Source organism: Pygoscelis adeliae, unplaced genomic scaffold (assembly GCF_000699105.1).
Source record: "Pygoscelis adeliae isolate BGI_AS28 unplaced genomic scaffold, ASM69910v1 Scaffold40, whole genome shotgun sequence".
NCBI lineage: Eukaryota > Metazoa > Chordata > Aves > Sphenisciformes > Spheniscidae > Pygoscelis > Pygoscelis adeliae.
In genome coordinates this window covers 2,692,783-2,705,031 of record NW_008823953.1, presented here as the reverse complement: position 1 = coordinate 2,705,031, position 12,249 = coordinate 2,692,783, and positions in this window count along the sequence as shown.

Here is a 12,249-nt window from a genome sequence, read left to right as displayed (position 1 = left end):
ACTACAGGATAGTTTATGTTATGGGCAGTTTTATCACTTTTTTTACTCATTTGAGCATCCCTTCTGAGGAGGAGAGCAAAGATTAGAAAGCACTTTCTGATCATGTGGTTATTCTAAACAGTGCTGGCTGCTTTAAGCCCGGGTGTGTATTTTTGGAGCAGGGAGGGAGAGGCACCAGGGCAAGGCACGGATGCTGGGACAGGTAGCTGGCCACACTCCTCTCCCTCCCCCACCCCCCTCGTGTACCATGGATGCACGTCCTGATAATTGCATAAGCAGCCCTATATGATATCCTCCCTTTCTCCCAGCACTTAAACCAGGGCCCTGAGAGGTCTGCAAAAATAAGAAGGATTTCATTTCGATGGTGAAGACAGATGCTCTCACTTTCATCCAGGAGAGAGCGTAGTCCCAGATGCATGCCTTCAGTGGGGATAAGAGTGGTAACACAGGCTGCGGAGTGCAGGAAGATACAACTGCCAAAGAACTTGTTTTGACTGCAAAAGAGAAAATAAAATGTGAAAGCCATTAAGGAAATATGAGGGGGAATTCGAGGCTGTTGCCCTCTTAGAAGATAACTTCTTACTGGAAGGACCGTTTAATCAAAACTCCAGATCAACCAATTATCTAAGTTAGGAAAGTTATTCTCCTTTCTGCTATAGCTTCACTGCTACAACGTATGTGCACATTCATCTTGAATTTAGGGGTTTTTTGTAATGCTTCATGGCAATGAGACTAACATGCTAAGACTAGTTTTTCTTCTTGCTCTTACCTTTTAAAAGTATGATGAATTTGGATTTAATTAACTGGATTGTCTTTAAACTGTTCTTACTTGGTGCTGTCCATGAGAGAGATGTAAATCTGGAATAATTTTGCCCCAGTCAGTGGCATTGCTTCTGTTTTGATGTGGATATAACTGAGAACAAAATCTGACCATCCCTGAGAAAGCCATCATCTGCTAGTTTAAAAGGAAGGATGGAAGCTCAGTAGGTTATGGAGAATATTATTAACGGTCTGTCATGCAAATCTCACAAATTTGCTTTATTAAGAGGTAAGGCAGGGTTAATTCAGTTAATAAAAAGGACTTTTTATTTTGTTATTTTTTTCAATTCATTGAATTTGACATGGATTATCAGAAAGCAGAAAAAGAAAAGCTCCGATTCTGGCAAGTCTGGGGCGTGTGGTTCATTTTATACATGTATATGAGCTTTCCTCCTCCCTCAGGGGAGTTAATGTCTTCAAATGCACATTTTTTTCACATTCCCCTTTTAATGCAGCTTGATCCTACAGATAAATCACTACTCACCGTTTATGTTATCACCGTGGAAAAGTTTGTGAAATCACAGATTTGGCAGCATGGTTTCACAAACATCCTCGAATAGGAGAGCACCGTCTGGGAAAAGTGAAACGTTCTATTACAAGTTGAGCTCTCGGCTTAGACGTCTGCAATATCTGCTGAATCCCCTCCGCCCCCTCAGAAAGATGGGAGTAAGACTGATCCGCCGTATCATCTTAAAGTCTCTTTTACATTTTTTATTTCAGCCATAGTCTGGGCTACTTTTGGCACCGTTAGTACAGAAGTTGGGTTTATCTCCCTTAATTTCTGGCAATTTTTAGACATGGGGAGACGAGAGTAATAACCGCGCGTGACAGCGGTGTCTCAGAGCAATAAAACTGTGTCACAGGTGTAGCCCTGCGGGTCTGTCCCGGGGACACCGCAAGGGGGACAGAAGCCATCACCCCCGTTGTTAGAGCAAGCAGAGGTGCCAGCAAGAGGTCTGTAAAGGATGCAGATGTTGTTGGTAGGATGCGACATCCATTGCGCTTCAGAAATATTTTGTGGCTTGCTGCTCAGAAGCAACCAGTAGAAAAGAAAAAAACCAAAATTGGCCAGTAGCATTGCAGTGAATTTTAAAATGTTTTCATCAACCAGTCTTGAAAACAGCTTTTTTTCTCCCTGAAACATGGAAGTGGATTACATACCACCATGCAAATAATACTTTTTAAGAAAGCCAATAATGAACAGAAAATTACGATTCTGATCTTCCACTCATCTCCCTCTAATTTGCAACCAGCAATAATGAACAAACTACTGCCTGTGGAAATAAAGCCTTATTGCTCCCCCTGACCTCGCTGACCTTGCCTGAGACAACATTTGCATTTGGCTTACTGAATAAGTTTTGGTTTTCTGATAAATACTTGGTTTGTTTGGAAAAAAAACCCATCAGTTTAATTGTGGTTAATAGTTAGCCAAACAGTGACAGGTAAGTAAACAGAGCTTTACAAACAAGGTGTACGGGAGGCAGCACTGAGTATTTTCTGAGGTATTGCAGACAGGTAATTTATCAGGTACAGCTCATAGAACCTCAGTGACACAGGTATAACTGTCTGGGTTTTGTTTTTTTTAAAATCATATTTGCCCTTAAAAATTAACTTGGATTTAAAAGGCCAACCTTCCTTATTTCTCTCCAAAGGGGGTGAACGCCAGAACGTTGCATTGATTAAGAAGGAAATGAAACAGAAGTTAACTCAAAATTGTGTCAGGTTGGATTTTGCCACCATAAAATGTGTTATATGATACTGGAGACACACAGGATGTTTAAGTGTACAGTAAAAGGTGTATGGCCAGGAGAGTATCTGTACAAAAGTAATTCTTGATGGAATTTCACAAGCTTGAATCTTCACTGAGAGAAATGTATCATCTCCAGTTTTCCCATCGCTCCCCAGTCACAGCATACCCGGGCCAAGCTCCTATTACGTATAGTTTAGAAGGAGTAATAAATACTTTATTTAAAAAGCAAGCAATTTAATCTGTCATCAGGCAATCATGATTCTACATGCCTATGCAATAAAACGAGGTCCCCATATTTGTGAGGAATGAAGAAAGCCATACAGCTATAGAACCTTTATTCTGCCTTTGAGACCACACTCAGCTTCAGAAAGTGTTTTGAAGGAAAGGAAAATTAAAGTTAATAAAGTAAATGGAAAACAGTCAAAAGCTTTAGTTGCATTAGCAAAGATCAGTCCTACCAGGTTGTCTTTCTTGTTGAGATGGTTGGGTTTTTGCTTTTGTTTTATTTTAGGGAGATAATTACTTACTTGGACTTCAGAAACCCAAGTGAAATAATGAAATGGTGGAAGCTACTATGTATCTTGATGGAGGTGAAGTTTAGTAGAACAGTTTAGATTTGGATGAAGAGCTGATTAAAGAGAACACAACAGATCGTATCAGAAAAGCTCTGGAGACAGGTGTCTACTGGGTATCCTTAAGGATTGTTCTTGGGACATGTCTAATTAAATATTTTCATTAAGGATCTTAGCATAAGACATAAGTTTGTCCCAGTGATGTTTCATGACGGAGAGCTGAGAGATATGGAGGAGGAAGAGGAAGGTCTGGATGGCATTTAAGTAGAATTGGAGGATGCTAAGAAATGGAATAAAAGTTAGATAAAGTTTCACAGAACACAAAAGTACATCCTGACTCTGCTTTAAGCTGGAATAACAGTGGTGCCCTTGTGTATATGCAGAAAATACGGATACGCTGTGCAGAATGTCCCAGCAGGGATAAAGCATTAAAACCATTTACAATGCACTGCTAAGTCCTCTCCAGGAATACTGTGTACAGTTCTGGTCCCCAGCTTAAATGGAAGATGGATATTAACTGGAAGAGATATAATAAAAGGAAAATGAGGGAAAGTACACTGTTTTATGAGACAGGGCTAAGTGAGTCTGGCTAGTTGAATAAATCGAATTAATCTGGGACTTGGTATATGCATTGGAAAAGATAATAGCGGACTGGGGAACAAGCTACTTTAACGTAAAGAACAGAGGGCCCCGCTGCCTCGCTGGAGCTCTGTGTGTCTCCGGGGGGCGGGGTGGCATGGCACAGCTGAGCATTACACAGGGAACCTACAGGAACATTATATGACCCTATAGGTTCCAATGGATAAGTAATTTGCTTATAGCTATCACTGATGTCATTCATTCCTATTAATCTACTAGTTGTTTCTAAATTGATAAATCACAGGCAAGTTAGGTCTCATTATAACCCAGATGTTTGTAGTGAAATATGATTTATGTTGTGTCTCTATTGAAATCTTTAGCTTTCTGCAAAAAAGGGACACGGTATCCTATGCAGAGGAGGTGAATAGTTCTCTGGGTTTCCTTATCTCTCCCCGTTGACTGCAAAGGGTCTAGCGACAGCTCATGTTGATGAGTCCTTTGAAAGCAACTGTGTCTGTTGCTTCCTTTTCCCCGGCGCGGGTGATTCAGCAGCACCCAGTCGGTAGGAGCGGTAAGCTTGGGGCGTGACGTGCGTTTTCTGCCCTTGCAGAGGCAGGGATTGAGCCCTACCGGCAGGGAATTGGTGGGGCTTGTGTATATTTGCAGTACAGTTGGGCTTGGTATTTGTTTGTCCTATGGCTGGCATAACGATGGGCGACGTCTTCTTCCATCTGCAGCGCTTTGCATATAATACCACTGTTACAGTCCTTTTGGCCCTTCCAGGAGGGGAAATACCTCAATAGCTGTCCATGACCACATGAAGTACACATTCATTAAGGCCCTCTGTGCTAATGTGAGGTCAGAGGAAGCGTTGATTTTTTAAATCCCATGTGAGTGAATCACTTTGAGAAATACCTCAGAGTCTTCAGAAATATTTGTAAGATTGCGAAATTGAAATGTTTCCTGCAATTAGAAGGCACTCAGAAAGCATATGTTATATGTCAAAGCCATATCATAAGTTTACACTGTAACTTTTGACCTCTTAGCCCTCTTGAGCAAGAGATTCCCAGGCTATTAAATTGTCTTTATTGCTCTGTCATATATTTGTAGCATGTGTTCAGTAGTAAATATCTCATCTCATAACAGAACTAAAGAAAATCCTGTGCTTTCTTCAAAAAAACCACAAACAAACAAACAAACAAAACCCTTTTCTTTTTTCTTAATCAAGACAGGAGCATGACCCTAGAGGAAAAAACACTGGCTGAAGAATTCAAGCTTTGTTTTGAGTCATGGTATTGGGCTACAGAGGATAAAGTACATTTTTAAGTCACTGATAAATATGCTGACTACTTTCATTTAGGGACACTGTTACATACTAGTGCTGAGAAATAATTATTGCACTAACTCTGGCATTTGTCATAGGGGAACATAAAAAAACCCTGTAATTTCCCCCCTCCTTTTCTTCCAAGCAATTGGTGAACAAGGACAGAAGCTTTTCATGTCATAGCAAGGAAATAGTTACAGCGTCTGGGTTATGTGATGATAAACTCCTGTGGAAATCGAGACAGCATTGGTTTTCACTCGCAGCCATGTGCGTGTTGGTATCATATATAGCTATAAAATATATTGAGTCTCTGTTCTTTCTGAAACTGTTCCAGAGCACTTCCTAGCCCACTGTGTCTTCACCATCGGGATTTTCATTATAAAATTAGAGGAGTGTTTATGCATCTGATCTGGAACTTTAATTGCTCTGTATAAATTAAAGCTGATGACATGCATTCGTTGAAAATAAAAGAGGAAGAAATGACAGCAGCTCTGTGGGGAGACTCATGTAAGCACGTGCATGATTGGGAGCATTTGCTTGCTAAGGGGTCTGCGCATTAGCACCCGCGACTTTATGGGAGACCTGTAGGCACTGTGCATGCTCGGGGACAGCTCAGAAATCAGTGTGCAATGCTTATACCGCCTGTCTGCCCAGGGACAGCCCTGGGGAACATCCACCCAGGCTGCTGGAGCACGGCTTTGGGTGAGCAGCACTGTGCTGAGAGCTGTACGACCTACCTGAGCCTGGGCTGGGGTGGGACCCTCCGGGGAAGGGGCATGGCCCTTTGGGGTGTGCTGCCTGCCTCCCAAAACCAGGCTGTTGATAGCTGTGAGTTGTTACTGCTGGGATCAAGTAAGGTTTTGTGCATTCAGAACATGTCAGCTTCTTTATGTGGGTCAGGACATGAAGCTTCATGTTAGGAATGGGAGGCAAGATTAGGATATAGTTACTGCACTATTTCCTTTTTGGCACTGGGTTATTAGGGTGGGATAGAAACTTTTTTCCCCTTTAAGAACTGCAGCCCTTATGAGAAAAAAAAATATATAGATCAGCTCAAGAGGGTGTAAATAGCTTGTTCACCTATTGCTGATTTCCACTGTTGCAAGCTGAAGAGTCACCTTGCCTCTGCAGTCTGCTCATGCATGTGTTTCCTGAACAAGAGGTGTATTAAAATGGGATAAAGAGCATTTAGAAGCATCTGGCAAAGATAAAGTGCCTAACAATGCCTTTTCAATAACAAAACACGCTTTCTCTCTGGCCAACCGAACTCCACAGGAGTGGAGGTACCGTGGTGGGAGTGGGACTGTCACGGTGTGGCAATGGTAGCTTTGCATCCATGTGCCTTCATGGGGAGTATTGATGGGGTCAGCGAGCAGGGACGCCAGGGGCTTGTGATGGTTAAATCGAGCAGAGCTGACGTTCTAGCAACTAAGTTATTTATTCCCTGCATTCACTTTCCTATTTTTAATCGTAATTAGGTATGTGCATTCTCTTTGTCTATGAAATGAGAATTTATACTTATCTTCCAAGCCCAAGAATTGCAAGTTTAGTCTCACTTGTAAGTACTTCAGGTAGACTTATAGTGGCTTCAAGAGGCCATTTACGATATTATATATATTAAAAAAAATATATATATATGTATGAGTGCATATGCAAAGCTGGGGGGGGGAAGGCAGTGGAAGGACTTGCTTTGAAGGAGTTCACAGTACATTTGGAATGGCATTATGCATACCAGTGGTTTCCAGCATTGCTCAGTATGCAGGCACCTACAGTATTTCTAAGGGAGATGGAGTACAGACCTCTGTCTAGCAAGTGTAAGCCTGCTTTTCATTATTTACCTTTCAGGGGCATGAAAATAGTCCAGGGACTCCCAGGGAGATGCAGAGCACAGGTTGAAAATCACTGGTGAGGAAGCACTTTAAATGATGCCTTGGAATGAATGAGATAATACACTTTTGCAGTAATAACCACAGAGACCTAATAGCATCCATCTACTAAAATACAGGCAAAACATAAGTTTCCAGTGCTCCGTCTGGAAAAGATTTCACTGCTTCTGAAATCTTGTTGCCTCTCCATAAGTTGTCACATAATGACCACGGTGAAAAGCTTTCCATCAAGAGATGGCCTTCCAGTTCTGTGGTACAGGGTTTGATTACTTATAGTCAAGTTTGGATCTAAAAAAGAGCTTAAAACCAAAAAAGAATGGAGTAAGGCTTTAAGGCAGAAGTTTCAAAAGCGGCAGTATTGCCATCAGAGCTTCAGCAACATCATCTTCACATGGTCACTGATCTAGGCCAACGCAGATTTTCCGCCTTATGAGTTTTTTATTCTTGAAGGTAAAATGTATTTTACCTTGCTGATGGAAAGCCAAATTTTGAAATAAACGCAATTAAATGGAAAAAGAAGAGCAGACAATTTTGCATGCTTGAAGACACGTATTATTAGGAGCAGGTATGAATGTGTTTGCTATTTATGAGCATCTCCACAGTTCTGGGTAGGATTAATTCCTCCCGAGAACGTAAGCTCAATCCTGAGGTTTCAGAAAACCAGTATTTTGCTGTGTCCTAATGTCCTGCAGCGCATCAGTCACCACCTCATGTGAAGTGCAGTTGCAAGGGTTGTGGGACTCCTCCTTGGAACCGTCAACTCCAACGTGTGGCAAGAAAAGTAACACCCTAAAAACCACATTGGAGTTGCTATTGGACCACATTTTCTTTTCTGGGTTGTGTTAGTAGCATATTATCTGGAATAGATGCACACTGACAGACCTTTTTCCCGCAAGGATAACCTTATTGCCATTTATTGGGAGAGTTCAGTAGAGTATAGCAGAAACTTTCCATAGTCTGTTTTGAGACTTTTAATGGAAACTTATTTTGGCAAAGCTCTGAAAGCACTCAATAATTTCCATTCTGAGATCCAAGAGCTAAAACACAAAACCCTTTTATCGGAGGCTGCCTCGTAAAAGTAAACCTGGTGACAGCAGAGACATCCCATAGCTGTATAACATATTCAGATCACAAGCTCGATTTTCCCATGGGTTTTCTCAACTCCTGTACCAGAACCTTTTGGGAGCTTGTAAGCTGAGTGAGGATGTAATGCATCTACCAGCAGCTGGTTTCTGTCTCTTCTAAGCCCATCTTTCTTTTTTTTTTTTCTTTGACCGCTATTATTTTTAAGGCTGTGTTGCATTCTGCTTAGTAATGAAGAGACCGCTTCAAGGTACTGCAGCCCAGTGCAACTAAGTGAAGCCATTTTGGAGTGAGACAAGTTCTTGAAATGCCCTCATGCAGCACTGATATCAACACAGTAATTTGGTGTTTGGGGCAAAATTTGTGCTCTTGTTCCTTCAGAAAGTTCCTTCATGGAGGCATAGAAGGTTTGGAAACTGTACTTCTCGGTGGCAGAACTTCCACCTTGTTTGAGCAGTACTGATCCATGTTAAAGAGGGAATTTTCAAAAGCCAGTCCTGATGGCCACCTCCCACTGGTGTGCCATATAATTTGCATGCTGAACTCCTTTTCCTACTTCGGAAAATCTCCGCCTAAATGCTTTGCCATTGAGGTTTTGTAATGCAGACCTTTATTTCTAGTTTTGGGAAGAGGATTGTTCTGCTTTATTTTTCTGAGACTGGCCATACAATCCAATGTAGCACCACAGTCTGACATTCAACACTGCAAAACTTATTTCCTAGCCCATGGAATAAATAGCTTGATTTGTTCAAGATGAGTATTTTTTTCTTTTGGAGAGTGAAGACGAAGGCAACACAAAGCTGCTGAAACACAAAGCTGCTCTGTTCTCCGGAGCTGGTAGTATTTCATCGCTTGCAGCTAGGTGGTTTACTGGGCTCACAAGAACTGCTGCAGCTCCTCCATGAAGTGATAGATAGCAGTGGAAGACTGGTGAATGCATCAAAGGCAAGCAAACAGACCTACGGCTTTAAAAACTTGCTAGGTGTCATTTTTCCCAGATAAGGTGGCTCTGGTTTTAGTAAGGCTTATCAGAATACTTAACACAGGGACCAGCTTCGCAACGGAGTGGGAGTGTTGGCTGTGTGACGTGCATATTTGCTCATGAGGCAACTGTTTTGCAATTTTGGAAACTTTCTGGGATGCAGTGGCCAAAGCCAGATCCTTCCAAAGTTAATGTCATGTTGTGGAAAACTAAGTGTGATTTTTTTTTTTTCAGCTGAGGTTCATAAGTGCCTGCCTTGCATAATTTTTTTCTCTGATATTTTTAGTACTCAGTAAAAGTCCATAAAAGCTTAAAGATTAAAGCATGCAAATTCTTAGAGCGGTGGATCTCAAATCTTAATGTTGCTTGCCTTTAATAACTTCCCAGCTTGCTACTCCACCAATTATTTCTTTCTTTGAATTTCCACGTAAGAAACAGGCTAGAGAAAAATGTGGCACCTCTGCGGGGTGTACCAAAAATATGCCAGAATGTGATTTTAATTCTCCTGCTAAAGAAAGTTCTCATGACAAAAAATTGAAGGCAAGGAAATGCCAGGGACACGAAGTGCAGTGGGTTTCTTAGGCAGATGCAGTTGTATTTTGGAAGGTGGGAGGCATCCTAACAGTGCTTGAGTGATTAGCGTGTACACAGTGTATGCGCTTGGCCGATGAGCAGGGGCCATCCTCCTGCAACACTGCTGAGATGCCCCACAGCAGTAATCCCGGTGCTGGAGCTTACACTGGGGTATTCTTCCCAGCTCTGTCCCCCTCCGTTTTCTTCTAGAAAACAAAAAAAAAGGCCTCTGGCTTTGTGGAGGACAGGACTAAGAACCGTTCTGCTGATCCCTGGCACGCCGTCGGTGCATGCAGGGGAAGGTTGGGTATGCAGCAGGACTTGCACAACCACTCTTACCCTCTGGTTGCCCACGGGTAGGCAGTCGCTTCGCTGCCCAGGGACCCAAACTTGCATACAGCAGCAAGTTTCTGAAATGCTGTAATATAGTAAAAGACAAAAGGTGATTATTTCTAGTCAGAGAGTGGAAAAAAACAAGAAAAAAACCCCAAACCCAGCCGATTAAAAAAAAAACCTCCATCCATCAAAACACTTGAGTGCAATCTTTTGCAGAAGAAATGTTGCAGGGACAGAGGAGCAGATGGGAACAGGAATGAATGAGATCAGTTTTACAGTCAGGCTTTCATGTCTCTACATGCATTTTGCTGCACTAGTAAAAAGGTTCTTTTTTTTTTCCCCCTCAAGACATCTTTGGCAAAGATAAGCACAGTCCAACTGACTGCTACCGATAACATTTTTACATTTTGTGCTAGAGCTTAGGTTGTAGCTAATTTACCAGCTTTTTGTATACAAGGGGATGTTTGCTGAACTGATGGAGCAGTTTCTTTCTGGCAATTTTTTGTGCAGGGAGTGGAATGCATTAAAGCAGGTTTGTGGTGCTTATGTAAGGGTGGATTTTTTTTAATCCTTATCTGCATGTCGTCTTCTGGATTTTCATATTTGCATGTAGGTGTTTTTTTGTGTTTGAGAAAGCTTCACAGCATTTTGCCTGCCTTGTTGCTTAGAACAGATCCATGAGGAAGACAAAAACAGTACCGTTCCTCAAACTTTGGGGACAAAGGAGTTGCAGAATCAAATTTAGCATCTGCAGTCATCTTCATACTGGTTTTAAACTGATCACAACTAAACAGCCACAAATTCTGAGCATACATGAAATAATAATTTGACCTAAAAAGACTGGTACAGGATGATGTATTGGCTTTTGACAAATCTGTATTTTCATTCTTTACTGGAAAGAAAATAATTCCATTTACCCATTTGTTAATATGTTTCTTTTATTAGTGTTTTCAAAGATGAGATAAATAAGGGGTCCTCAAAAGTCTGCCACAGTAACAGTTGTTTTACAGGCTTTTGTGCAGCCATTGCATGTATGGTCCTCAAATACTTTACACAGAAGCAGAAATGTTTCTTTTAAAGAACTGGAGAAAAAGAAGCAGGAGGAAGTGGAAGGGTTGGGCTGTTTCGGCAAGATCAGAGACAAATAAAACCTGTGCCTGGGCCCTATTCTATAACCAATCAAAACAAAAGATAAACCCCATCATCTCATTTTCTGGGACCTGTGCAAATGGGCGTTAGGATGATACAAGTCTGAAAGCATTAGCAGAGGTTTATCCAGTATAACATTATATTTCTGGAGTTCAGATTGCAGAAGTTCTGGGCTCAGTACTAAGCCACAGAGCAGTTGCTTTGCTGAAGAGCGTGAAAGAGCATGAGGAAGGCTGCCTGCCTTCCAGCTCAGGTTGCATGGCAGAGGTTAACTGTGCAAATCAAGAGATGGAGAAGGAACTTTTCAGAGTTTGAACAGCATCTAACATACCGTAATCATGCATTTCAAGTACCTTTAAAAATGTTCAGACTTGTTTACATTTCTTCACAGAACTAAACTCTGGCATTACATGTGGCTGAGATACCCTGTTGCTAAATAAGACCAACTCTAAAAGCAGTCCACTTGCTGTAACATGCAACATTTATAGTACCGATGACTAAATTCAATGTTTTTTCTTCCCAGACTTTTGAAGATAAATTGGTCTCCATCTTCAAAACTTACCCAGGTGCTGTTAAATCACTTTGTGGCTTTTTAGCTGTGCTTTCAAAATGTAATTGTAGTTCTCCTCCTTCCACAAAAAAAGGGCGGTAGAAAGTCTATTTACCTCATTTACTGAATTTCACACAGTTAAATTAAGTGAAATAAGAGCTTGATTCAGATCCCATTGGTTTCAATGGCAGTCTTTCCAGTGAGTTTTAGTCGAGGCTTGAATGAAGATCAGAAGGTGATCCAGAGCTCATTTACATTTAATATGCTCTTCAGCTATTCCTTTTAAACATAAATATTATTGGAGGCTTTTCAAACCCAGTAGCATGTATTAACTTGCTTGCTTGGCAACATGTGCAAATATCCAAATTTCGGCTGGAAGCCCTAATGTAAGTGTTAACCGTAGCATTCATTCCCATGAATATGTAGTAGCTGGAGACAAGCTTTTAAAGCTTTTTATCGGCTTTTACTTGTTCTTTGTAGTTAGTTGACGGGGCATTTGCTACGTTAATATAGATAACTTAACAGTACCTTTATTGTTTGAAGAAGTAAATATTGTTTATCTTAGTCCTGTCTGCAGTTTTTGTCTTGTTTTAGCCTCACTGGAGAAGGCGATCTCATGCCTAAGGCACAAGATGTCTCCTGGGGA